The sequence below is a fragment of the Pinus tabuliformis genome, chromosome 5_1 (assembly GCF_031772625.1).
Source record: "Pinus tabuliformis cultivar Carrire ecotype Pingquan chromosome 5_1, CPIR1, whole genome shotgun sequence".
NCBI lineage: Eukaryota > Viridiplantae > Streptophyta > Pinopsida > Pinales > Pinaceae > Pinus > Pinus tabuliformis.
The window spans coordinates 448,006,534-448,033,559 of NC_142305.1; positions in this window are offsets into that span (position 1 = coordinate 448,006,534).

The window sequence follows — 27,026 nt, forward strand, 5'->3', positions numbered from 1 at the left end:
AGCCCTCGGGTTTTGATCAAAAGCTGGCAATACTAAACAGCATGAAGAGATTGGGTGAAAGAGTGGAATCAGTTGAAAGAAAATCATCATGGGAGGCATCACAAAGCAACCCTCCTAGAAACCCAAATTTTAGGAGAAATCAGAACCCAAACATAGGAAAAACAAGTGCTGACCAGGATATTAGACCCCCTTTTCAAGAAAACTATGCAGAAACTTCCACAGACAATCAGCTCAATGAAGATCCTGAAATTAACTTAATGGGTTTGGATGGTAAAAGCCATGTTTTCTTAACACAAGAAGACCACGAGGAGGATGAAAGCAAAACATTCCAAACTAAAACAGGAGAATCCTTTGACTTTAAACAAGGATATGATACTGCTGTCTATGAAGTCCATAAACAATACAAACTAAGGAGTAGGACTGTAAATGTAAATCAGCCTGAAAAGATAAAGGAGAAACAGCAGTTTAAAGAAACCTCAGTCACAGAACCTAATGACAAAACAAACTTGCCTACAAAAGAAGTAGTGGTTGAGGAGGTTACTGAACTACTGTCCCCACTACAACAGCCCATGGCAACCTCGTCCTCTCACCCTAACCCAAACATTACCCCTCAAGACATGAGTATAAGGGGCAGGTTTCAAAGTCAAGATGAAATCCAACAAGAAGATTTAGTGAACAAAGAAAAGACTGCTATCCGTGACTCTAAAATCCAAGTTGACAAACCTTTTGACCTAGGCACAGAGATTGGCAAGCTAAAAATAGCAATTCCACTCTCAGAGCTAGCCAAGCATGATATCTATAAACAGCAGATCAAGAACTCCCTTCAACTCACCAATAGCAAAGATGATGTAAATGTGCTAGATGACACTCCAGAATTACTGTTTGGCCCAGAGGTAGATGGAAAAACAATAGTCACAGGGGTTTTACCTTTTTATGTCAGCCTGCATGTTCATGATAAAATACTGCATAATGCAATGTTCGATTCAGGCGCCTCTCACAACCTTATGCCAAAAGCAGTCATGGAAAGATTGAATTTGGATATAACAAGACCATACAAAGACCTGTTTTCCTTTGATTCTAGCCAAGTCAAATGTTTGGGCCTAATAAAAGATTTATGTGTGTCCCTGGTTCAATATCCCAACAAGACCATTCTAATGGATGTTGTGGTCGCTGATATCCCACCCAAATATGGGATGCTGTTATCAAGATCATGGGGAGCCAAGCTCCAGGGCTCCCTGCAATTAGACATGTCATATGCAACTATTTCTGTCTTTGGGCAACCAAAAAGACTTTACAGGGAAACACTCATGAAGTATATGGTCAGCAGTGAAGAGAAGCCTCAAAATTTTCCAATATACGCTGTTCATTCGGACATAGACTCCTTCATCCTCTTCAATGACAGCGCAGACCTCTCAAACAATGACATTAGGACCGAAACACTCACACAAGAACAAAACATTGATCAGACAAGTAGCACCTGCCAAACATCAATCAGCCCAACAATACACATTAACCCTTCTCTAGTTGTCAAAGATTGTCAAAAAAGTGATGAAATTGTCCTAGAAAACAAATGGGAAAAGAAACCCCAACTCATGCTCACATTGCCATCCCATGAACAGAATTTTAAATCTTCTGTTCAGCAAGATATCCTGTGGGTCCTAGAATTTGATGGGTCAGTCAACAAGTTAGGGGCAGGAGCTGGAGTGTGGATATATAACAAAGAGAAAGGCTATGCAGAAGGCAGGGCTTATAGGTTAAATTTTAGATGCACTAATAACATGGCAGAATATGAAGCTCTCTTGCTGGGCCTAAAGCTAGCAAAATCACTACAAGCTCCTAAACTCTCCATCATGGGAGACTCTGATCTAGTAATTCAACAAGTAAAAGGAAACTTTGTCACCAATGACAAAAGATTGAGGTCCTACAGATCTGCTGTAATTGAAATATTAGAGACCTTCTCTGAGTGTGTTATCACAAAAATTTCAAGAGGCCACAATCTCCATGCACACAGCTTGGCAACGTTTGCCAGCACCTTCAAATTCCCATTAGAACCCAATAATTGTTTCACAGCCGAGGTCAAATACAGACCCTCTATTCCAAACAATGTCAAAGAATGGCAAGTATTTGAGGATGACATGCAAATAAACAATTTCTTGACTTTGCAACAAGAGTTCATGGGATTAAATATTGATATTGATGGAGCAAGTCAATCACAAATACTTGAGTCAGCAAGTCAATCACAAATACCGTTTCAACAGTCTGCTCACCCAATGTCACCTAGAACAGCAAAACAATTACTGAGTCCAACTATTTTCAACAATGAAAACATTCAGCAAATTCACCAAATTGACTGTGAAGAGATGAGCAGCGCTGAAGCTGAAATCATACAACTTAAGGACAATTTCCTTCCAGTAGGCCTTACCCCATTAGAAGACATTTTTGATTCAAATGATGTCCCCAGGAAACCAAAAATGCAGCCATTAGATGCAGCAATTGAAGAATGCAACATTGGTACTACTGACAAGCCTAAAATAATAAAACTATCTGCTGCTTTGCCCCCTGATCAAAAACCCAAATATATTGACCTCTTTAAAGAGTTTCAAGATGTTTTTGCTTGGGGTTATGAGGATCTAAAGTCCTATGATACCTCTGTTATCCAGCATACCATTCCCCTCAAGCCTAATCAAAAACCATTCAAACAGAAATTGAGAAGGATCAATCCTATGCTCCTTCCTTCCATTGAAAAAGAATTACATAAAATGTTCAAAGCTGGTATCATAGCACCAATCAGGTTCTCTGAGTGGATTTCAAATTTGGTCCCTACAAGAAAGAAAACTGGTGAGATTAGACTTTGTGTAGACTTAAGGAATTTGAATCAAGTATCACTCAAAGATAACTACCCTTTACCCAAAATGGATCATATTCTTCAAAGAGTAGTAGGGGCTTCAAGGATATCATTGCTTGATGGATTCTCAGGTTTCAATCAAATCCTAGTACACCCTGATGATCAAGACAAAACTGCATTTACTACCCCATGGGGAACTTTCAAGTATGTGAAAATGCCATTTGGATTGAAAAATGCAGGGGCAACATTTCAAAGAGCAATGGACATTGCTTTTGCAAAAGAGATTCATGACTTCTTGGTCATTTACCTAGATGATCTCACACCCTTTTCAAAATCAGATCAAGAACACTTGAAACATTTGAGACAAATTTTCATAACATGCAGGAAATATGGCATTTCCTTAAACCCCAAGAAGTCATTATTTGGCTTGGAAGAAGGGAAACTTTTAGGACACATTATTTCAAAAGATGGCATAAGAATTGATCCAGATAGGATACAAGCTATCCTACAAATGCCTCATCCAAGGAATGTCAAGGAATTGCAAGGATTCTTAGGGAAAATCAACTTTTTAAGAAGGTTTATCCCGAATTTAGCAGAATTAATCAGATTACTAAACAATATGCTAAAGAAAGATTCAAAGGTCAAATGGACTGTTGAAGCAAAACAAGCCTTTGAAAGTATAAAATTGGCCTTGACTCAAACCCCAGTGTTAACCAATCCACAGTTTGACAGAGACTTTATCATTTTCTCCTTTGCCTCCCAACATACTATTGCTGCTGTTTTATTACAGAAAGATGACCACGGGAATGAGAAACCTATTGCTTTTTTCAGCAGAGCTCTTAGAGATGCCCCCCTAAAGTATCAAATTATGGAAAAACAAGCCTATGCTTTGATCAAAGCTATTAAAGACTTTAGGATTTACATCCTCTACTCTCATGTTGTGGCTTATGTACCAAGTCCTATTGTCAAGGACATTCTCACACAAGAAAACTTAGAGGGTAGGAGAGGAAAATGGATTGCCAACATACTAGAATTTGACATTGAAATAAAACCCACAAAGCTGATAAAAGGGCAAGGTTTGGCCAAATTAATGACAGAAGCAAATTTCCAAGCCTTAGATGTCAACCAACTGGACAGTGAAACAGAGCTGGCGACTCCAAAGATCAATGTAGCCTTTGAACAATCTCCTTGGTACTCTGACATCTGTTATGTGTTACAAAACCTGTGTGCTCCCCCAGGACTGTCCAGAACTAAGTGTAGGTTCCTGAAAATGAAAACATCTAGATTTTGTGTGATGGATGGAAATTTACTTTGGAAAAACCATGAAGGCATTTTGCTGCACTGCCTAATAGAGAATGAAACTAACAATATCATGCAAGATTTCCATGCTGGAAACTGTGGTGGACATTTGTACTGGAAGTCCACCGTGGACAAGATATTGAGGGCGGGTTACTACTGGCCCGTTATGTTCTCTGATGTTAAGAAATTTACAGCCTCATGCCACAAATGCCAACTATTTGAAGGCAAAAGACAGTTGCTGCCACTTCCTTTGAAGCCCATTGCAACGGAGAGACCTTTTCAACAATGGGGCTTGGATTTCATTGGGGAAATTCATCCCTCATCTTCAGGGCAACACAGATGGATTTTAACAGCAACAGACTACTTCACCAAGTGGATTGAAGCTGCCCCATGCAGACAAGCAAATGATTCAGTAATTATTCAGTTTTTGGAAAACAATATACTGGCTAGATTTGGCTGTCCAGACAAGATAATAACAGACAATGCTGCTGCTTTCAGATCCAAGAAAATGGTGAACTTCTGCCATAAATTTCACATTACTTTTGGCCATTCTACAGCTTACTATCCTCAAGGAAATGGCCTGGCTGAATCATCAAACAAAAGTTTAATAAACATCATAAAGAAAGTGCTGGAAGAGAACAAAAAGAACTGGCATAAGAAACTAGTAAATGCTTTATGGGCAGATAGACTAACAACAAAAAGATCTATTGGGACCAGCCCATATGAGTTAGTCTATGGATTAGAAGCCAAATTTCCTTCATCACTAGGAGTGCCGGTTATGAAACTTCTGCAAGAGAGCCAAGCAGAGCCAAATGATATGCAAAGGAGGATCAATCAGATAATCTGTTTACAGCAAACTAGAGAACAAGTTTTCAGCAGAGTGCAGATATTACAAGAGAAACTGAAAAAGGCCTTTGACAGGAGAACCAAAGCAGAAGATTTCAATGTGGGGGACAAAGTCTTAAAGTGGGATGCAAGAAGAGAAGAGAAAGGAAAACATGGAAAGTTTGACTCTTTATGGAGAGGACCATTTGCTATCCAAGCCGTACAAGGTAACAACACTTACTTCCTTAAAAGTCTGACTGAAACTGACTTGGATGAAGGTCCTGTCAATGGCAGGATGCTGAAGCACTACTTTGACTATTCCCCATGAATGGAAACTAAGGATTCATTGTATATATGCAGATGTACATATTATTTTCTGTTTTAGATTGTAAAATACAGTTTTCCAAGTGATTCACCAACCAGCTAGAGGCAAGTAGAATCAGAGGTCTTCCAAGAAAAAAGCACACAATTTTGACACATTTTTGCAGCAAATTTCAAAGACTGGGATGGGCAGCTAAGGAACAAGGCGATCTGACCTGCTGTTCTTGGTCTTTCAAAAGAAAAACCATCCCCATGTGGAGCCACTGTTGGATACCTATACTAATAGGTTTCATATTTCATGATTGGCCAAGGAAAGTCCAAATATGCTCTGCTTTGGTATAACAAAGATCCCATATTTCCTAGAGAACAAGAGGTGTGTAATCTGTTTCAAATATTGAGGACCTTATTTCAATTTTGTGGATGATTCAACAGTTTAAACTGGATCATGCCATGTTTCAATTTTGAGTTATAGAATAGAGAAAGAAGTCTGTCCAAACTGTTTAATCTTGGCAGACAAGTAGTTTAGGTAGAGAAGTAAAGGTTCCCAACAGCTTAATCTGGGACCTTGGAAGAGATAAGGGTAGAAGTAGATAGAAAAGAATAAAGAAAAAGCCAAAGAAAAGAAAAGGCAAGTAAGGGTTTGCAAGCCTAAATGCACCCTCCAAGGAGAAACAAAAAATGTTAGGAAAGTAGCTGGGTAAGCACTTGTGGTTGCAGAAAAGGTATTTTCACCATTTCACACATGTCAAGAGGTGTTTTGCCAAGGCAAAAATCTATCAATGTACAAAGTGGTGAATTCCATCAAATTACAGCAAGGAGCATGACTAACCTCCCTCTCCCCCTTCATTCCATTACTAACATTCCCTTTCTTTAGCTGAGATTTATGAAGAGAGATCATGGTTTTATGATGGTTCTTGTTCTTTCAGAAGCCACATTTCTTGTCTAAGATCTTTTCATTTTGATCTACTTTCAAAACTAAATCAACTTTACATAAACTCAGTAAAATCCCCTTCATTTGCTCCCCTCATTCATATTAACCTCTAATTCTACTATATAGCTCCCTTATCTTACCCTTCCCCTAATAATACTAACACTATGGTGTATAAAGCCCCAAAATCTTATAAATACCCCTTCCTTTGGCATTATAGCCATATGTTCTTCAAAAGGGACCAAAATGACCTCTGGTCACTTTGGTGAACCTGTCCCACCCCACTCCCCCTTGCTACAAACCAACTTGCTCTTCAAACCACCATTTGCATTGAAAAACCCTTGTAAACCCTCTTTTACCCCTAAAAAACCTTTGCAAAAATTACCCAAAGTCAAAAACCCGCCTCTGGCGCATTTCCAAAGGGTTAGCGCATAGTTTGATTTTATGAAAAACATTGAAAAACCATTTAAAAAACCCACAACCCAAAGTTTTGCTAGCGCATATAACCCGAGCATGTTGTTGCTCCACCCACCGTCGGATCAAGTCCCAATGATCCGACGATCCACGATGATATCGGAGGGGCTCCCATGCTGGTCTTTTACCGCCCGAGAAAGTGACGTTGCGTCACGTCACGGGCAGGCCACGCGTCAAACGTTAAGGACTCTCGGAGCCGGGTCTGACAGTTCTGAGACCGTACCTAAACCGCCCCGAGAGACCGTAGCGGCCAGCCCTAACCGTAACCGCTACGGTCCTAACCGCCACCTGTTTCCCATCAATGCATCGCCACGTCATGTCCGCTTGTCCTCGCCCCTGTTATTCGTCCACCTGGCCGCTGACATGGCTGCCACCTCATCGCCCCCATGGACCAACAGTGTATTGACACGTCACCCGATGACGTCAGCTGACGTCACCTCACCTTGACCCACCAATGACGTCATGCTGACGTCATCACTAAAAAGCGCCAAAATCATAAAAAAAGCCCATATTAAGCCAAAAAACGTCTATTTTTCCATTATTTGCGCATTTCTCCACTGTTTTCTCTGCATGAGCGTTTACGTCCTAAAACTCTGCCAACCTGCTCAATTGACCAAGGCGACCTCCAGAGCTCCAACCGTGCATGCCTATGCGACCTCTGTTCGTCAATTAACAGGTATTTATCGTTTTCTGCCCTCCATACGCCTGTTATTGAAATTGAAGTTACTCAGAAGGCTAAGGAGACCTTAAAAATTATATTTTCACCGGCCATTTCCCTCTGCACGTCCACATTCGCAATTGTGAAGCCCAAAGACACCAGCCGAGCCTTAATAGTTGTAATTTCGCTCAAAAACAACATTCACTGCGTATTCCCGGCTAATTTTTTGTTAAGCTCAATTCACCCGCTGAAAGAGGACATAGTGAGACCATAGAGAAGCCCTGCTCCTGAAACAAACAGTATTTCAACTGCTGTTGTGTAATTTCCTCCTCTGGTCTCTAAGAAACAAACTGTTTTTACAGAAAAACACTTCTATTCTGTGTTGCTTCCATTTAACTATCTACCTACAATTGTTGAACTTTGAAGAAGGCCATGGAGACTCCTATTGCTCTAAATATCAAGCCCCTCAATGCTCCTCACCAGGAATTAGCATGGAAAGCCCTGGGAGACATGGACTATCAAATGCTGGACTGGTTCCTTATGGGATCCAAATACAATATCCAGATGATGAACGAGTTGAAAGCCCAGCACATGAGTGGGGCAGACATCCTGGGAATTTGGGACTCAAACTTGCCCATCTACAACCTCCCCCAAGTAAATCCTATGCCAGAGTTGATCTACAGCTGCCAGGAATGCTATGACCCAAACCAAAGAGCTGTCATCAGCCCCACAGGCTCAGTCCTGTTCCACATCACCTCAGAGAGTATTAATGAGATGTTGCACTTCCATACTGCCAAGCAATTGACCCCCCTCCATATGCAGGATTTGATAAACAAAGGGAGCAAGCTGTCAGGTGACCAAATCATTAAGATTAATCAGCTGTTTGTAAGGCCAGGCTCTGACACCATCAGAACTCCTCCTATTGGGTATCACTACTTGAATGATTTGGGCAGGATGTTAGTGGATTTAATCAGTTATGTCCTAGGATTCAGGGGGATGGAGGATGTGGATGATAGCCTAATGGCAATGCTATCTATATTCTCTCCTGGTAAACCCCCAGCTGTACATTATGACTATGCAACCTACATTGCAGATAAAATCCATGAGCAGTTTATGAACTTGAAGAGGGAAAGACTATTCAGGTATACTTCATATATATACCATCTATTCTTGTTCTATCAGCCAGCCACCTTCTCTTTTCCTTTGAAGCAAATCAATGCCCAGGGAAGTCCAAGGTCAGTTGTGTTCTGGACTTCTGTTTTTCATCATACCTCTGTATCACCTTACACATACACTGAGTTTATTGACTTATTCATTTATCCAGTCATGACAGTATTGCATGGTACTCCTCCTCCTAGACTAACTGATGACATGAGAAGAATTCTCCATTTGAATAAATCCTACAGCATTGGTAACTGGTACCTCTACCAGAACCACATAGTCATCAGAATATATGGCTGTGAGTTGACCCCTTTTAGGTTGCCAAGGTATGTCCCCATGAGGCTTTTTGCCTTGGAATATTTCAGACAGTTTGGGAACTCAGACTACCTCCATTTTCAGAGCAAGAACAAGAAGTCACAGCTAAAGGTGAGGAGCCAGCTGGGTCCTTTCCTATATAATAGAAAAGAGGAGGGGTGGAAAGAGGTAGACAGTATCCTGGAGGGCCTCAAACTGCAAACCAGCTTTGAATGGATACCCTATGACCCCAATCATTCTGTCTCCCTCAGGAGGATAAAATTTAAATTGGGTAGCTATGCACACAAGAGACAACCTGAGATTGAACAGTATGCCAATGCATCAAGTTGGGAAGAGGGTACCCTAGAGGAGGAAATTACTAATGAAGAGCTACTAGAAAGAGAGGCTAGAAACATTCAAAAGGAAGCTGACTTAGAAACTTGTGGACAGGTTCCCCTCTCATACAAAAAGCAGCTTGGAGCAGCTACTACATCATCAACAACACAGCAGCAAGCTGCCGGGAAAACACCACAAACAGCCAGTGAAGATAAAGGGAAGCAGGTGGAGCAGCCACCCCCATTGACAGAAGAACAAGTGGATACATTGCTACAGCAGCTAGAAGAGATGGAGCAGCAGGAACAAGGGCAGCAACAAGAAGAGGTACAATATAGTGAACAGCAGCCCTTGTAGCAAGAAAAAGTGATTGAGGCTCCAAGCTCCACTGAGCAACAGGCTCAGACAATAGTGCCTCCTAGGGCAGAGACTACTGTTGATACCTCGGTCCTCCAAACCCCACAAAAGGAGGACTTAACCAGGAAAAGAGATAGAGAGACTCCCCTGACTTCATCCATCAATCGGGGAGAGAAAAGACAAAGACTAAATGACTTTCCGGAGGATGACATAGCAGTGAGGCAAGCAATGGGCATGGGCCCACCCAGCCGAGAAGTGTCAGCCAGTTCATTCCAGCATGAACATGATAGAGCTATGGGAGGAGAGGTCAGCTCCTCCAGCCAGCACAGAGAAGGACAGTCAAGCATCAAACAACAATTTATTGACATTAAGAGGAGAAGTGATCCTATTAAAGTACAGTTGTACAATCATTTTCTGAACCTGGCTCCTACCAATCAGCAAAGACTCATGTCTGCCTTTGATGTAAGTGAAGGCAAGATGATCATGAGTCACTTCATGCCCACAACACTGCATCCTCAATCTACCTCGGATTATCTAAGAACCAACATGGAGGTTATGGCTAAAGACATACACCCTATGGATAAGATCGAACTGCATAAACAAACTGGTGAAATGGTGTATGCCTCCTTGGCAGATGAAACATTGGAAAATTATAAATTGAAGAGCAGCCTGGATAATACAGCCTCTCAGCTAGAATTGGAGAGAGCATCATCACAAGCCAAGGACAACAGGATCAAGTCCTTGGAAGAGGTAATTATAGAAATAGGACATGATCCTAAAGATGTTAAAGGCATCCAAGAACTCTTGAAGCTAAGGGATGCAGACATGGCGGCCTTAAGAAAGAAAATCAAGCTCCCAGCTACCATCCATCCTCAAACAGATGAAGTTGCCCAGCAAAGGCAGGAAAAGGATGCTACAGACCTACTGATATCCCTGTACAAGGAGCTGGTTCGGACTCAAGACCAGCTAGGACAATCAGAAGCTGCAAAGGCAGCATTACAGACAGCTTTGAAACAAAAAGAAGAGGGCCAACCCTCCCAGCCTCCTCCTGTGATAATCAACCTTGAGGAAGTCCAGCCAACAACTACTCCTCCTCCTCAACAGACAGGGCCTACAGCACCATCTACAGCAACAACTACACCAACAACAGAGCAGACTCCTACTCTGGATATGCAGAAGCTGCAGGCTGAAATCCAAGTCCTTGAATCCCAAATGAAAGAGCTTGATGAAGTCAAAAAATCTTTGGCCAAGGTGAATGAAAAATTTGACAAAAGCAAGCAGAATGAGGCAGCAAAGGAAAGAGAGGTAAAAGCTCTAAAAAAGAGAATAGCTGAACTAGAAAAAGAGCTTGCACTAGAAAAAGTAACAGCAGAATTGAAAGCAGTCCTCTGGGGCAACATTGGTCGATCCATCACCAATCAGTGGCAGTATATTGAGACTATGGATGAGCAAATAGCACTCATCACGAAGGCAAACAGGGAGGTACAGAGAGCAAGAGCAAGCCTTGGCCACATGCCAGATGCTGCCAGCATAATGATCAATATTTTAAATAACAAGACAAGCTCTCAGCTGGCCACAATAGGAATTACCAACAGGACTGAAACAATATCAGTAGTTAAAAGAGTCTTGACACTAAGAAGCCTAATTGGAACGCTGGAGAGGAGAACACAGGATATGCAGACCGAGATCAACAAATTCCTGGACAGATTTGTGGCATTACAAAACAGAGGCCTCCCCAGCATATTAAGCAGTGTAGGAAGGCTGCTTACCCTGGAAAATTACATCAAAAGGGTTGATGCGCATGCTGCAGCACAAATAGCAAAACGACCGAGTACCTCAGCTGAAACAGGGCCAGCAACAGGGCAGAATTTGTATGATAGGGTGGATAACCTGTTCTTTATTATGAATGAAATTGATCACCTGTTTGATACCCCACCAAATTTCTTTAAGTATACAGAGGCAGATGAAACTTTGGGGGCAATCGTAAGACACCAATTGCCCACACAGGAAGAGTGGAGGAATTTGACACAGGTAATCTTATCAGGCCCGAACCTGTAGGGTTGGTTTTTTCTCCAGTTTATGGGCAGTCATGCACAGGCTGAACTTTGATAGATAAAATCTACAAGGAAGAGACAGATGCTGAGCCAACTCAGCAGAGCTATTTACTCACCACAGCAGCAGTCACAATCACAGGTGACAAACCCAGAATACAGCGTACAAGCCATAAAGTCGGGTTCTCCAGCATTTAATCAAAGTATCTCAACCGACTCAGCAGATCCCAAAGGCCAAAATATCTTCTGACAGAACATTAAGATGCCTTTATTTTGTATTCAATGCTGTAATAAATTTCTGATAATAATATCTCAAAAGTTGGTGAGAATATTAAGTCTGAGATAACTTAGAACTCAGATATTTTGTAAAGAATCGCAAGTATATATTCACCCCTCGCAGAAGCTAAAGGGGTTGTTGTTATTTTCATTTTGGGCATCTCATTTGCTGTAAAACTCTCAGAGAAATAATACAAAGGGTGAATGGAATTTCCGAAGCTTGGTGTACCTTGATGCATTGTGATGAATGGTGGATGTTGCAGGATTCCAGAGTGTTTCATAAAACAATAAGTCTTTCTTAAATCTCTGTGTTACATGTTTTCGAGTCTTTTGTTCTCTTTTATTGTCTAAATGTTTTACACTTAATAGCAAAGTAGAAGAATAGTTCCAGGATTTAATCACTGATTACCCTGAACTCAATCTGAGCTATTATCCATGTTTTCTTCAGATACAGTGAATGAAGTGTAATTCTTAATTGCTGCACTTTAAAACTATATCTTTTACAGTGATAGACATCCCCAGGGATTCCAGTTTTGCTCCTGAGGCATCTATCTGTTTCTCATACCTAGTTTGGTGGAAATACTCGAATACTTTAGTGAAAATTCTTAATTGCTTTCACTAGTTTTTTCACCTGTTCGTGTTATAAAACAAAAATTTTGTTGTATGAAGTATCCAAATGGCCCTGTAAGTTTCACCAGTTCACCTCAAGGTTTCTAGACACCTATACAGCCATAGACTCCATTGCCCAATGATATTTGACTCTTTGAATACTACATCATAAGACCTAAAAGAAACTCTTCAACCAAAACATAAACAAAACCTGTGTATAATAGCTAGCCTAAAACCCTATCATAAACAGTTACAAATCATAAAGAGAGAGCCCTCTCTGATCACAGTTTGGCTAGAGACAGTGATCCAAAGATTGGTTAGTGGTTACCCCGGCCGTATTCCCTTGGGAGTCATAGGGAACAACCTGGGTGTTAACAATATCAACATAGGGAAAGGAAGAGAAAAGCACACAAAGAGGGAACTTTTAGAAATTCTTAGAGGGTTTCCAATTTTCCAGAGGAAAGGAGGCCAAAATTTCTAGCAGAAGAGACTGTTGCAGGTAGTTCGATTGCTAGTTTGAGTTACACAGTCAGCCAGTGTGTGTTGAAAAAGTTTCAAATCATGTGTCAGTACCAAATCAGAGGTATATCAAGTAGCTTGAGTGTTTAGTTGTAGATAGTGACAGTGCTGGAAATATTTTTCGAAGGCAAGATCAAATTCCTAGAACAGTGCTACGTAGTTGAATGTGAGTTGTAGGTAAGAGTGCAAGTAGCTGGGAGTAGGCAGAGTCACTTTATTGAAACAAGGAATTTTCCAACATATATTTCTCTAGTTTATTTGAGTTTCACAGAGATGGATATAGTAGAACTCAAATATCAGGACAAGTTAGATGGGGCCTCTAACTTTGCCGTCTAGAAGGCCAAGATGAAATTCCTATTGGATGAGCATGGTTTGAAAGAGTTCATGACAACATTTCTTACTGAACCAACAAATCCTACCCAGTTATGGGAATCCAATAAGGACTTGGCCAAAGCAAAGAGGATGGTCCTAGAAAGAGTTCAAGCTCACATTGTCCCACATATCATAGACAAAAACATAGTGAAAGAAATGTGGGATGTTGTCATGAAGTTGTACCAAGATCCATTTAAGAATCAGAAGAGGATTCTCAAGGAGAAGTTGAGAATCATCAAAATACAGAAGGGTGAGAATGTTACGTCCTATCTTACCAGGATTCAGGGTGTTAGAGATGAACTTGCAACTGTCGGAGAGAAACCATCAAATAGTGAGCTATTGTGCACAACACTCAATTTGCATTCTCTAAGGGGTGGTGTACATTTTTTCAAGTGATTTATGGGCAAGACACACTTCCTGGACGGGAGCACCTCGCAGATGGTACTACCAATATTAGTGGCAAGGGACTGAAGGTGGAGAAGAAAGAAGATAATGTAGCCCTTGCAGGAAAGGGAAAAGTGAAGAAGGGTCATAGTCAGGGACAAGAATCAATGTGAGAGAAGAAGAATAAAGACCCATTGAAGGTCAAGTTCTTTTCTTGTGGTGAGTTTGGTCACTGCGTCACCTAGCGTCCAAAGAGGAAGAAGGACAAGAAGGGGAAGCAGACAACAACTTTGGCAGAGATTGATGACTTGTTCGCCAGATTAGAGGATGGGTTCACAATGTTTGAAACATTATCCTCATATGGAGGAGGAGCATGATTCTTAGTATTCCAGATCGGGAAAAATATGTGGGAAGAGAAGCAGGAGGTCTAGATCTAGCCATGGAAGGCTTGATCAGTAGATCAAATCTAGTTGTTTTGCATTCTTCACATGGATCATTACCTTTGCTACGAGAGCCCAAGAGATAAAGTAGTAGGAGGATCGAAGTGTCATCAAGGTGCAGTCAGATACTTGAGAGACATCGTAGAGATAGTTGTATTTAGATACTCGAGAGGTATTTTAGATCTCGTTGGGCGCAGTCAAGTTCTCAGTAGACAGTGTAGAGCTAGTTGCAGTCAGAGACTCAAGGGAAAGGTGCAGAGCCAGTTGTAGTGAATTAGTAGATCAGTGAGAGTTCGAGACTTAGATGGAAATTAGCTTCAAAGGGAGAGGCGTTATGTAAGCTTGATCTTTAGGTTTTGAGAAATCAGTACACACAGTTGAAGTGGTTGTAGCATCACATAAGCAGTGTAGAGGCATCAACAGTGTGAGATCTGAGTATGCACAGTAGCATGGTGGACAGTAATTATTTTCTTCACAATTATTTCTAGTGACAGGGAATCAGAAAGGAGGTTTCACAAATGTCAGACACTAGCAACATGGATCAGTTCAGCTATAGTATGTTCCCATAGACCAAAAGGCGGTTGGTATACTCACGAAGGCTCTCACGAGAATCAAATTCATCTACTTTAGAGAAAAGATGGGTATAATGGAGAACACCTTCCTCGCTAAGAGGGAGTGTTAGTTTTCAGAGTAGCAGCAGACAAGTTTTCTAGTCTCATATGATGCTAAGAGGCTAAGGAACACGAGATCTCCAAGACCCATAAAAGGTTTCATGAGATAAGACTAAAAAACACCTTAATTAAATTAATTAGCCAATAATTTAATTATTTCCTAAGTTTAACTTAGGGAATTGGTTCACTAAAGTTAAATAATTAAGGTAATTCAATTTTTCTCTAGAGATTTCTATTGATGGAGTCAAAGTGATATAAGTCATTGATCTGGATTAGATCTTGGTCGTTGGATTCCCAACAGAAGATTATAAGAGCAAGTCAAAGGCTTGGAGATGACATTAGCTCACTAGTACAAAATGGATAATTAGTTACTAAAAAAATGATTTAAATTTGCATATAAACAACCATATTTCTACCGGTGACTAATAGTAGCTAATTTGTGGTATCTTATAACACAACCAAATTTTAGTCATTTTTAACTTAGTCATTAATTGGTTGACTCAATTTTATTGTCTTGTATTATATTTAGTCATAAATTTGGTCATTAATTTATTCATTGGTTTAGTCATTAATTTCCACAATTAATGACCAAATATACAACAAAATATATTACTATATGATCACCTGAGAAAACCAATTAATGACCAAAGAAATATGACCAAAATGTTGGTCATGTTATAAGATATTGTAAATTAGCTACTAATAGTCATATATATGAAAATTTTAGTCATTGTTTGAAACCAATTAATGACCAAAGAAATATGACTAAATTTTGGTCGTGTTATAAGATATTGTAAATTAGCTACTAATAGTCATATATATGCAAAATTTAGTCGTCATTTGTAATCACAAATTTATCATTTGTAGTATTCATTTATCTTTTTCTTGCAGTGTCATATTCATTATATAAATGACTAATTTAGTAGTTTATATTCATTTTATTCACTTTTACTAAAAATCGTTGTAAAAAACTAATTTAGTCATATATTCATTTTATTTGTGTACATCATTAAACAATATAAACTACTAATTTATTAGTTTTAGATTGATTTTATATGTTCATTATTAATCAACATAAATTAATTAGTATGATTTTGTGACTAAAATTTAAAAAATGGCATACAATGTGCATGTTCATCTAATATGAAAACACAAAGTTACATATGTTCATTATAATACTAAATAATATCAAGTGCAACTATAAATAATTTCAATCACATAAATTGTATTATATAAAATGTCAAGTATTACAATATGAATTTCCAACTTAATATTGGTTGGACTACAATTTACATGTGAAATATTGTTTGAACTCTTCAAAACATTATCATTGTGTTGCCAAGGCATTGCAGCTAAATTCACCAACTTTGAAGACTTAACCAATTGTCTCTATGTGTGTGTCTTATGTGGGATATTGGCTCTATTGGTATCACTACACCAATTCTCTTATCTCTCTATTTTTTCATTTGTCGCTCTAGTGTTATTGTTCTCCTCTTTCTTTAATTCCTACTTCTTACCATCAATACCAAGTTCCTTTTATGAACAAAGAAAGAAAATACAATGTAGAGTATAAGACATGAAAGAATATGAACACTACAATATAAACTAAAGTAGACTATAAATGATTTATACAACATATACCTCAACATCAACAATGTCAATGCCATTTTCCCCCATAAAAGAAAGAAACTTGAACACGTTTTTTAGTTGGGCGATAGTGGTCACTATGTGGCTAGATGACTTGTATAAACAAAGAAAATAAAACATCACCATAGAAAATAACACCTTACTAATTGTTGATGGTGCTGGACCCGCCAACATTAGGGGATCTCCCTGGTATGAAGGCCCGACTAGACCTCACACCATTTGGTGTAGGTGTCCCATCCGGTACAATGGTCCGGTTGCCATTATCTTAAAGATTTGCCTCAACTCTTACTTGTCAGCATAGGAGAGTGGTCTGCTTTGTCTTCTGAGAAGTAGGTTCGCATTCCTGGTGATTTCTAGTGTTACTTGTGTCAATGGTTCTTCCACTATAGAGGAAGAGGGTGGGAGTCAGGCCCAAGTTGGTTGGGATGAAGTCCAAACTCGGCTAGGAAGACACAACACAACAGGACATGCACAGCTTAAGGAGGAGTAGTCCACACAAATGCGGCAGTCACAATACATAAGGTAAGATAACATGTGCAACACTCAATGGATGAGTTTGCATGAGTGCAATGATTGTTACAGCTAGTTTTATGTGAAAGGTTTGTCTGATATCCAGGGAGATAGCCACCACGGGTGAGACAGCATTATCAACATATACAATACATTTTCATTAACAGATTATGCATTACAACAAGTGAAATAACTTCAAGTGTTCAAAATTAGTCTTACAACAGTTACAACATGTGTGAAAACGTGCTAGCCTATTAGCAGGCTTATGAATTAAGCAAAATTTCCAAGACATGTCGTTACACCATACATCACTAACCCCAAGCGCAGGGCATTGGAGCCACTACTTACTCCACAAATAAAAGATTACAGATTCCCTTGGTTATGTGGGAGGAGCTAAGGTGAAAAGTAATTTGCATGTACAAATGAGGGGGAATTTATAGCGAAGGGCAAAACTAACCCTTGTGGTCGTTCAACTACCCTCATGACTATTTGACTTCCATGACTTTTCGACTTTACATGACTCTTTGTACAACAAGTGGGTCTCTTGGACTTCCACGTTACATTACATTGTTTGACAACATGGCCCATAGTAGAGATGTGGGCGATATGACTCATGACATGGCTCGACATGACAATGCTGGTACATTCATGCTATTGTTGGAGTGCATGTCAAGCTGCAGTGTTGCTGGGTGATGGATGCCTTCATGGCGTGTTATAGCTTCACCTCCGCATCGCAAGGTGCGCAGAGTATTTGATGGTCATTGGTTCACTTGATATTTCTTTTGCACATTGCTCCTTGGTTGTATGTTGGAAGGCTTGACAGGTTCGTTTGCTTGCGAAAGGTTCATGTTCATCTGTTTGTCCATCCGTGAGCACATGTGCGTGTTTTCCTGTTCATCCATCCGCGAACACATATTTGCATGATTATCCGTTCATGAGCACATCTCTTCACATGCATCATTCATTCATCCATTAGTGGACCTATCCTTCTACATGTGCTCCCTTCGTTCATCTCATTTGTTGTCGCACCATGTCGGTTAGTATACCCGTACCGGCAGTCACTCATGACAAGACATCAAATCCAAAAACCTCCTCGTCTACCATGACACATGATCATTTCGGATGCAGGTAACCGGGAGAAGCAGCAAGGTTACGATGTGGGATGATGGCTTCGGGTACTTCTGATGAAAACTGTGCAAGGGTCATTAGGTGATGAAGATGGGAAATCTGAGTCGATAGTGACTTTCCACGAGGTTTAGCTCAACTGGAAGGAAAAACTGCTCAAATTTTGGGAGGGACAGTTCAGGTTGTAGGAAGGCAAGGCAGATAGAATCTATGCATTTTTTGTAATGAGCAGGCAGCCAGGTCTTAACAGAAAAATTTGTGCAATTTTTTGGAGGAACAGGTCGGGTTGCATGGAGGATCAACAGGCAGAAATTACAGAGGTTTTTGGAGGAACTAGCCGAGAGCCTGGAAGAAAAAATTGCATAATTCCCAAGGGGAACTGGAAGTTAGATGGTCGGGTCACTGGCAGCAGAAGCTGCATAATTCGCAAGGGGAACTGGCAGTCAGTTGGCCTAGTGCTTGGTAGTAGAAACTGCACAATTCCTGGAGGGAATTGGCAGCCTGCTGCTGGGAGCTACTGGCGAGAGAAAGTGCACTGAGGTTGGGAGGCTGGCCTGTTGATCATCTCTGTGCAATTTCTGAGTTGAGCGGATTGTTGGGAAGGAGAGGGATTGCTCATGAAAACTGTGCAATTTTCTGGATGAGCAGCGAGTCGACTATCTGGAGGATTAGATGGAAAAACTATGCAATTTTTTGAAGGAGATAGGGACAGGCACTGGGTCTGTCTGGCTTGTCTGTGAAATTTTCCCAGCCAGTGGAGTAGGCAAGGTCTACAACTTCTGCGCAAATTTTGAGGGGAATGAGTCCTGAGGTGGCTGTTGGGTCAAATCCTCCGATCAACTAGCTTGAAGGTTGATTGACATGCTTGCGGGCAGCGTAGCTTGAAATGACTTGCTTGATGCTTCTGCGTTGTTCTGGGTGACAGTCAATCGAGTCGATGGCGGGGGATGGTCCAGTTGTCAGAGGGGAGTCCTATCGTTAAAACTTCAGAAAAATAACTAAGTGTGTGAATGAGTGAAAGATGAAAATTTGATCTTGCAAACACACACCAACATGACTTGACGACGAGACAACCCAAACCATCTAGACACACGTGCTCAACATGACTGACCGATGATGTGAGTGACAAGCATGGCACTTGTGATTGATCATTGATCGACCGTGACAATGCTTGTTAGATAGTGAGTGTGACTCTGTGTGTGAGTGCGACAGATACTTTCATAGCGAACACAACATGTACACACAAAGCGAAAAACATGAGCATGACCAAAACATGGTCGCAAGCATGACTTCGATACCAACATGAAAAAACTTAGATGAAATGAACAAGCAAGGTGGATGCAAAGACTCACACAGGCTCATGGAGTGAACCCATGTATGTGCAGTCATCAAGTGAAACTCTCAAGGGAGGCTCCAAAATTGGGTGCAGGCAAAAATTTTGGAGGGTGGTTGTAGGCGCTACAACACTTGGCAACACACTGGTAGAAATCCAGCTTCTCTATTTTGGTTCATTGATAGCACAAGGCCTTGGTCTCTTAGGGATTACTGAATTGATGTGTGGGTTACTTCAGCTTCCCCACTTACCCCATGGACATACATGGTTCTCCTTTTGCCAACTCAGTCAAACACAATCAAAAGTCCAGCTTGATCATAATGTTTCGAATCTGGGAAGGGTAGTTTAGCTCACGAGTTGAAAATTTTTAGAGTATAAGTTTTCATCTCTGGTGTTGCTCTACTGCCAGCGGGCCTGGACAGTACCCCGGTGGAGTCACGCAGGGACACACACATTGCTCCACTGCCAGCGAGCCTAGTCAATAACCTGGTGGAGTTGCATGCTTCACCTCTCTGTGTAGGAAGCCTTTCTCTTCTTTTGCCTTTGTATTTTTCAAGAGGATGGTGCATATGCACTTATTTATTTTTGGGGTGGAAGAGGGATCCCGACTTATTGAGATAAAAAAAGGTTGTTCCTTCATAGAATCATGTAAGATCTTTGACATAGGTTTTCTCATTTAGATTTCCCCTTCTTCGTTTCTACTAGTTTGATGAGCTTGAACACACAGAGCAGAAGGTTGAGTACAGGCATGGGGCTTCCCAGTGTGGACACAGGTTCATGGTTGGACCAAAACTTCCCTTGCAGATGGTTCATATTTTCCATCAAGACTTCATCGGCCGAAGGTTACAACCAAGCATAGAGAAGACGAACACAAGACTAGCCAAGTGCTGCAGTGTCACAAGTCTCTTCAAATTCCAGCCACGTACTCTATTCAAAAGCCAGAACATAGTAGTTGGCAGCAATTATTTCCGGAAACAAAAATAGTAAGGTATTAAGAAAACCAAACAAATGAAAACAAAAATAGTAAGCAAAGAAAACAAAGTGGAAACGATAGCTAGCAAGCAAAGCAACCAAGCCAGCAAGCAAACAAACATGCAAACTAGAAAGCAAAGACAAGCGAAAAAGAAAACACTACTCCTACTCCTGCGTTAAATGGTCAGGGTTACGTGAAATGAAATTTCCAATGAAACCACCGTAGGCGTACCCGACCTGTGGTCACCGAGATACGAGCTATTTAAATAGATAACAAATAGTGTGCAACAGAAAATGAAAAAACTTGAAAAACTTGCACACGAGAGAGAAGGTCTCGCCTGTGGGTAGAAGAATGTGTCACAACCACCCAACATACACACTTACCTCTTCTACACAGAGTTTCTCAATGAGTGCAAGGAAGGACTGAATCTTGTTACCTGTAACATGACTCGTCAAGTAAGATTGTTCCAACCATTCAGCAATTGGATCATAAAATTCGTTATGGTTGTTTTGAAAGCTTGGTGATCTTTGAGAAGATGGATTCATGATTCGAGAGAGGGGATCACGGTGGGAATCTGATACGGATAGAGAGATCTGGTCATCCTCATCAATCATGTCAAGACAATGAGGGCCTTCCATAGCCATCAATGTAGGCCGAAGTGCCTCACTTATTTGACAGAAGTCTAAGAAGAAAGATGTTACATGGTGAAAATCATAGTGCACGAAGTGACTATCATTGGATGTATTGTTGGGACAATGATAAAATGCATGACAACCACCCAAGATAGAAGAGAGATCAGACCAATCGATTGAGATGCTAGATTCCCAGTTTTACATGAACAAAGAAACCTTATGAATAATCGTGCGAACACTTTGAATGAGGGAACCAAGTTTGTTGTGTGCTAGGCATCATAGAACACCCACCTGCAACTAGTGAAAAAGTGCGCAGGCATCATGGTCATCACAGAAACGTAGACAGGATTCCAACATATGAATGTGTGAACCAGTTGGGGTGTGGCGAAATGAGAGTAACTTGATTCACACGATAGCTTGTGCGATAGTCATCACACAGGGAGATTGTTGGTGTGATGAGTGGGCAGATTTGACATGCAAAATTTGCAAAAAGACCAAGGAGCTGATTACGAGAGAGAACATCTGATAAGTGTGATTTCAGATAGAGATAGTCTTTGAGATGATCAACTTCACTGTCCCATGATTGGATGAGGGAAAGACACTCCCAACCCGAATTGGATGTAAGGGAGGTGCATGAAGACAGACATGTTGTAACGAACTCATGGATTTGATCATTAGTGAAAATATAAAATTTTGAAAAATCATACCCCGAATAGTAAATATTCTTTACACGAGGATCCACATCGAGTGCAACCATGAAAATAAATGGATTGTGCATGATAAACGAGATCTTATTTGGTTTGACAGGCTTACCAAAGTTACGAGGTCCTGACATAACTATCAATGGACGTTGAAGTGCCTTGACTCCCTAGCATGTCCCGGAACTTTCCAAAATTGAAAAATTGCATTTAGGGATGTGAACTAGATCATGCATGGCTTGAGGATGGTTGTTGTCACTGATTTCAAAACCTCTCTTAGGATGACAACCATCTCTATCACAGGCTTCATCAAAATTTTCAACAAGCTGACTTGAGGAGCTGTCTTCATGCAACACACAAGATGATGACGAATGGGAAGAGTCCTGTGTGTTGAGACTATTTTCATCATGGACAACCTCATTGTCTTCTGTCAATCAAGGAGATAACTCAGAAGATGAAGAAGCAAGAGAATGGAGAGTGTCTTTGACACTTGTTGATGCTCTATGAATGATAGGACACACATGCAAGTAAGGTGCAGAGGAAGCTTCAATATGGATGTATGCTTTGACCGGTGCGCATTCCATATCTAAGTTAGATTGTAGATGACAATAGATCATATGATGTGCATGGGTGTTCCTCATGACATACGGAAGCATGGGAGTGATGACAGCCCAAGACTAGAGGTTGATCAAAAGAATTGATTGTGCATGATGTTTCACCAAGATTCATGGATCAAGGATCGATCAAGAATGGAAGCTCAATGTTTTGAGAGGAATTGATTGTGTCTTCACCATCTTGCTCCTCTGCTTGTATGATGAGATTGCCTTGCACATGACTGCAACTTGAGCCAGCAGCTCGAGAATCAAGAGAGTGCACGCAGCTATCTTGTGAAGCAGATCGCTCAAGCGAGTCATGGTGCAAGGAGTCATGGCTTGTAGATGATGGAGGATGGTAGATATGTAGATTAGATTGAAGACTTGGGTTAGGAACAATGATTTCCTCTTGGGGAATGGAGGGATGAGTTTTCGCCATAGGCTTTCCTAACCATTCTGGAATTTCCTCCGTTGGGGCAGGAGACAACTGAGAAGATGGATTGGGAAAATGCTACGCATATTTCTCAGCTTTGCAACCACTATGAGGCAGGACCCTCTTCGAGACATGAGGTGTCTCATGATCTGCAAGAGTTGAGGAAGAAGGGAAATCAGGAAGTTCACTGTTTTAGGAGACATGAACCAAGCATTTCATCTCTTGGCTCATGAAGTCAAGGTCCACAATATGCTCAAGAATTTCGTGACATAGGTGAAGGAAGCGGGTAGAAAAATCCTCAATTGATTCACCAGGATTCATTCTTAAATGAGATATTCTTTCATAGACATCTTGGTGGTCACACTCATCAAAGGCTTGATGGAGCTCCTTGAGGAAAGTGAGAAGGGAATGGATGGAAGCAAGTGGCAGGGTATGACACCATCGATTAGCACAACCTTCAAGGGTGAGGAAGAAGAGTACACAAACAAGCTCATCACTATCGATTTCATGAGATTCACATAAATGAAGAAAATCAGAAATGTGCTCAGTTATGGACGTTTTGTCCTCACCGTCAAAATTTAAGAAGGACAAGTGATCGAGAAGTTCATAGGGGATTAATAACTGATTAAGGGAGAAATGAGAGAAACACCTCAGGAGCACGAATTGTGTATTATTCATTGGGTAAGAGATTCAACTAGATGTATGGGCTCAACTTGTCATCTGGCCCTCCTTCTAGCACCAAAATGTTGATGGTGCTAGACCCGCCAACATCAAGGGATCTCCCCGGTATGAAGTCCCAACTAGACCTCACACTGTTTGGTGTAGGAGTCCCATCGGATATGATGGACCAGTTTCCATTATCTTAAATATTTGCCTCAACTCTTACTTGTCAGCACAGGAGAGTGGTTTGCTTTGTCCTCTGAGAAGTGATGTTTGTGTGCCTTGTGATTGCTAGTGTTACTTGTATCAAAGGTTCTTTCTCTGTAGAGGGAGAGGGTGGGAGTGAGTCCCAATTTGGTTGGGATGAAGTCCCAACTCAGCTAGGAACACGTAACACAATAGGACGTGCACAACTTCCAAAGGAGCAGTCCACACGGATGCGACAGTCACAACACACAAGGTAAGATAACACGTACAACACTCAATGGATAAGTCCGCACGAGTGCAACGTTGTTATAGCTAGTTTTATGTGAAAGGTTTGCCTGATGTCTAGGGAGATAGACATCATGGGTGAGACAGCGTTAACAACATATACAACACTTTTTCATTAACAGATTATGCATTACAGCAAGCGAAATAAGTTCAAGTGTTCAACACAGGTTAAAGCAACATGCATTACAAGTGTTCAATATTAGTCTTACAATAGTTATAATACATGTGTGAAAACGTGTTGGCTTGTTAGCAGGCTTCTGAATTAATCGAAAGTTCCAAGTCATATCGTTACACCATACATCACTAACCCCGAGCGCAGGGTGTTGGAGCCACTACTTACTCCTCAAAGAAAATATTATAGACTCTCTTGGCTATGTGGGAGGAGCTAAGGTGAAAAGTTATTTGCATGTACAAATGAGGGGGTATTTATAGCCAAGGGTGAAACTGGCCCTTGTGGTTGTTCGACTATCCTCATGATTGTTTGACTTCCATGACTTTTCGAATTTACATGACTCTTTGTACAACAAGTGGGTCTCTTAGACTTCCACGTTACATTACATTTTTTAACAACATGGCCCATAGTAGAGATGTGGGCGACTTGACTCATGACATGATTCAACATGACAGTGTTGGTACATTTGTGCTGCTGCTGGAGTCCATGTCGAGATGCAGTGTTGTTGGGTGATGGATGTCTTCATGGTGTGTCACATCTTCACCTCCGCATGGCAAGGTGCACAAAGTCTTCAATGGTCATTGGTTCTCTTGATGCTTCTTTGGCACATTTCTCCTTGGTTTTATGTTGGAAGGCTTGACAGGTTCGTCTTCTCACGAAAGGTGCATGTTCGCCTATTCGTCCATCGATGAGCACATCTTTCATGTTTTCCCGTCCATCCATCCGTGAACACATATTTGCATGATCATCCATTCGTGAGCACATCTCTTCGCATGCATCATTCGTTCGTCCGTTGGTGGACCTATCCTTCTGCATGTGCTCCCTTCGTTCATCCCATTCTTCGTCGTGCCATGTTTGTTAGTATACTTGTACCTGCAGTCACTCATGATGAGACGACATCAAATCCAAAAACCTCCTAGTCTACCATGACACATGATCATTTCGGATGCAGGTGACTGGGAGAAGTAGCAAGGTTGCGAGGCGGGATGATGGCTCCAAGTACTGCTGATGAAAACTACGCAAGAGTCACTAGGTGATGAAGATGGGCAATCTAAGTCGACAGTGACTGTCTGCGAGGTCTGGATCGACTGGAAGGAAAAACTGTGCAAATTTTGGGAGGATAGTCCAGGCTGCAGGAAGGCGAGGCATAAATAATCTATGCATTTTCCAGAACGAGTAGGAAATCAAGGCTTGACAGCAAAATTTGCGCAATTTTTTGGAGGAACAGGCTGAGCTGCATGGAGGATCAGCAAGCAAAAATTACGCAATTTTTTGGAGGAACTGGCCAGGAGCCTGGCAACAGAAATTGTGAAATTCCCAAGGGGAGATGGTAGTCAGCTGGCCGGGTCACTGGCAGCAAAAAATGTGCAATTCCCAAGGGTAACTGGCAGTCAGCTGGCCGGGTGCTTGGCAGAAGAAACTGTGCAATTCCTGGAGGGAACTGGCAGTCTGTTGTTGGGAGCTGCTGGTGAGAGAAACTACACTGAGGTCAGGAGGACGACATGTTGATCGTCTCTACGCAATTTCTGAGCTGAGCATATTGTTGGGTAGCAGAGAGCCTACTCATGAAAACTGCGTAATTTTCTGGATGAGTAGCCAGTCGACTATTGGGAGGATTGGCTGGAAAAACTGCGAAATTTTTTGAGGGAGACAGGGATGGGCTTGTCTGCACAATTTTCCTAGCCAGTGGAGCAAGAAAGGTCTCCAGCTTCTGCACAAATTTTGAGGGGAATTAGTCTCAGGTTGGCTGTCGAGTCAAATCCTCCAATTGACCAGCTTGAAGGATGATTGACATGCTTGCGAGCAGCGTAGCTTGAAATGACTTGCTTAATGCTTCTGCATTGTTCTAGGTGACAGCTGATCGAGTCGATGGCGGAGTGATGGTCTCACTATTAGAGGGGAGTCTGGTCATCGAAACTTCAGCAAAATGACTAAGTGTGTGAATGAGTGAAAGATGCACATGTGATCTTGCAAACACAAACAACATGACTTGATGACGAGACGACCCAAACCATCCAGACACACATGCTCAACATGACTAACCAATGGTGTGAGCGACAAGTGTGACACTTGTGATTGATCATTGATCGACCGTGACAACGCTTGTGCAACAATGAGTGTGACTCCATGTGTGAGTGCGACAGATGCTTTCATAGTGAACACAACATGTACACACGAAGCGAAGACCTTAAGCATGACCAGAACATGGTCGCAAACATGACTTTGATACCAACATGAAAAAACTTGGATGAAATGAACAAGAAAGGTGAATGCAAAGACTCACATGGGCTCATGGAGTGAACCCAAGTATGTGCAGTCATCAAGTGAAACTCTCAAGGGAGGCTCCGAAATTGGGTGCAAGCCAAAATTTTGGAGGGTGGTTGTAGCCTCTACAACAATAACTTAGTATTCACCCTTCAGGGATAGGTTAGGCACAAGCATGCCAACTAAGTTACATGATAAAAGGCTTAGGTTGTAGATAACTTGTGAAAAAAAATAATCTGAGGTGTGATGTCTAATCCTTATCATTTTATTTGCAACAACATTTCATTATCTAACGCATGAACTTGGTCAAGTATATAGACAACCTATGCTCAAATAACTACATGAAAGTAAACTTTTACTATAGTCATGAAAATGTTTTAAACAACTAAAATGATTTCAGTCAATATTGTGTAATACTACTTTCATCTTCAAGCTTTGGATGTTGTTTAAATGGACATGATACCAAGTATTTTAAATTTGATAGTTAAAATACAAAATAAAATCAAAGGAAATGTTCAAATACAATCAAACAATAAAGAGAGGATATCATGGAATGGGCATTGCAATTATAAAAAATATGTTTACCTAGCCAACAATATCTTTCCTGGAATTCCCAAAACATTTGCTTGCCCAAAATAACCATGAGGTAAAAGGCTCACAACATTAAAAACCATAG